Source organism: Bombus affinis, unplaced genomic scaffold, assembly GCF_024516045.1.
Source record: "Bombus affinis isolate iyBomAffi1 unplaced genomic scaffold, iyBomAffi1.2 ctg00000977.1, whole genome shotgun sequence".
In the NCBI taxonomy this organism is placed as follows: domain Eukaryota; kingdom Metazoa; phylum Arthropoda; class Insecta; order Hymenoptera; family Apidae; genus Bombus; species Bombus affinis.
In genome coordinates this window covers 27,501-30,000 of record NW_026109477.1, presented here as the reverse complement: position 1 = coordinate 30,000, position 2,500 = coordinate 27,501, and the positions used below count along the sequence as shown (strand labels likewise).

Below are 2,500 nucleotides of genomic sequence, written 5' to 3'. Positions count from 1 at the left end.
TCATTTAAGACGACGTCGGGGGCGCGGACATCGTGCTCATCGAAAACCTGCAAACGTATGCAAATCTGCTGATATGAAAAAAAAATCGGTCACGAGGACAACACTACGTATATATATATATATATATATATATATATAATATATTCGATAACCGACACGAAGCGGTGCATAAGCGGGCGGTCGTACGAAAGGACGACTCACGACGCCGCTAGCACTCACGCAGGTCCGTGACGGTTCTCTCCGCTCTTATTCGTATCCTTCTTCGTGCGCTTCCTCCGACTCTGAAACGTTCTACGTATCGTAAGAACGACGGCGGGTTGTCGAAGGCACCAAGGGACAGAGAGAGACAGAGGTAGAGTTTCGTAGTGTCTCCCGTGAACACGATAGTTTATATATCGAGCATGCGTACGAATTGCACGGTCTCGACACGACCGCGACGAACGCCGACGAGCGTCCAACAATCGCTCGTACGTCGCGTACGTTCTCTCGCGTCCGCTCTTGTTCGTATCCTTCTTCGTGCGCTTCCTCCGACTCTGAAACGTTCTACGTATCGTAAGAACGACGGCGGGTTGTCGAAGGCACCAAGGGACAGAGAGAGACAGATAGAGAGGAACGACACGCAACGCAAGCAGTCTTAGGTTTACGTGAGCAACCCTCAGCCAGGCGTGGTCCAGGAATTGTATCCGTGGACCGCAATGTGCGTTCGAAATGTCGATGTTCATGTGTCCTGCAGTTCACACGTTGACGCGCAATTAGCTGCGTTCTTCATCGACCCACGAGCCAAGTGATCCACCGTTCAGGGTAATCTTTTCATATATTTTTTAAAACTCTTGTACTCCATGTACTCTTAATACTCGGTTCGAGCGAAGCCGAGATCCGACACGACCGACCAACGGGAATCGGACGCGCAGAAGTCGCCGGAAGATCGACGACACGAAAACGTTCGAAAATGAAATCCGACGAACGCGCGAAGATACGCGCGTCCGCCGGCCGGGCGAAAAGTACATTATGATATATAACAACCATCGAGATCGAAGCTCCGTTCGTCAGGAAACGACGGGGATATAACACCCGATTCTGAATCCTCTGTGCAGCACACGATCTCGCGAAGAAATACGCACGGTGGCTAGCCCATATATATATATATGTGTGTGTGTGTATATATAATACGATATGCATTCCTCTCGTCCAATTATTCAAGAAAAAGAGCGTGCGCCTCCATCGTTCGGGTGATGTAAAGATTCGATGGGACTCGCGCGACCCTCGGCCTCGAGCGGTCTTTCCTCCCAATATCCAGAAGCCGAGCTTTGAAAAAACTCTAGCGACGGCACGGGTGTCCGACTCACGACATCGAGGCTTCGAAGTCGGCGATCTCCTCCGAACGGATGGCGATCGCGACGACTCAAAGCGTGAAAAATCGACGAAAGAGAACACATCTCCGTTCAGGTGATTGTTTTTTTTAAAAAATAAAAAAATTCGATGGGACTCGCATCCATCTACCTCGCGCGGTCTTTCTTCCCAATATCCAGAAGCCGAGCTTTGAAAAAACTTCAGCGACGGCACGGGTGTCCGACTCACGACAACGAGGATAGACAGCCTGCGGTCCCCTCTGAACGGGTTATATGCGACGAACTAGACGAAACTTTAGTCGTTCAGGTGGTATAAAAAAAAAAAATTCGATGGGACGCACGCGCAGCCGTCGTCCTCGAGCGGTCTTTCTTCCCAATATCCAGAAGCCGAGCTTTGAAAAAACTCTAGCGACGGCACGGGTGTCCGACTCACGACATCGAGGGTAGACAGCCTGCGGTCCCCTCTGAACCAACTTCGGCTAGACTAGTTACGAATCGTTGCTACGCATCGTCATCATAGTCATCGTCATCATCATCATTATCATAGCGGGCCAACATCCACGCAATGCGTTTTCGTTCTAGGTTACCCGATCCACGAGTATGTTACAAGTGGTTTCGTTATTTCGAACAAAACGACATACGAAGAACACACGCCCTATGGGTAGGAAGCACGTTTCGAGAACGACCGAGAGCGGTGAAAGAGACGAAAGGTCGACGCGCATAAGGTATCCATGGATCTTCGAAGAGAACCTTCGAAGATATGTCGGTATCCTTTCTACATGCGCGACTCGCTACTCGTACTTTCGCTCTCGTCGACTCGTTTTAGTCGCTTCGTTCGATCCCAAAGAGGAGTCTTCGATGTCCCGTTGCTAGGAGGAGAGCAAACGCAACACAGACCACGAAACATAGAAGAGAATAGGCGAGCATGATCTCTCCGACACGAGGCACTTTAGAGATTTTGTTATTCGTTTGTACGGTCTCCACGACGCAAAAAAAAAAATACGAGATCGTGGCGGCGGGTCTTTCTGTATACGGCCTCACGCAAGCGCCTCGATCTCATTTCTCTTTACGGGTGGTTTCCATTCGTAATTTTTCGTTCGATATTCGTGTCAAAGTTTAATTTTCGAAAGCTCAAGTTCCCATTTATAGTT

The 2,500-nt window shown here is 49.4% G+C and overlaps 1 non-coding gene across 1 annotated transcript; it reads right to left on the bottom strand.

Annotated features, from left to right (window-relative positions):
* Window positions 1–649: 649 nt before the first annotated feature.
* LOC126928473 (5.8S ribosomal RNA) lies at window positions 650–804 on the bottom strand. Its single transcript, XR_007716697.1, has one exon. It is a non-coding gene; the product is annotated as a 5.8S ribosomal RNA (ribosomal RNA).
* Between the last annotated feature and the right edge of the window lie 1,696 nt (window positions 805–2,500).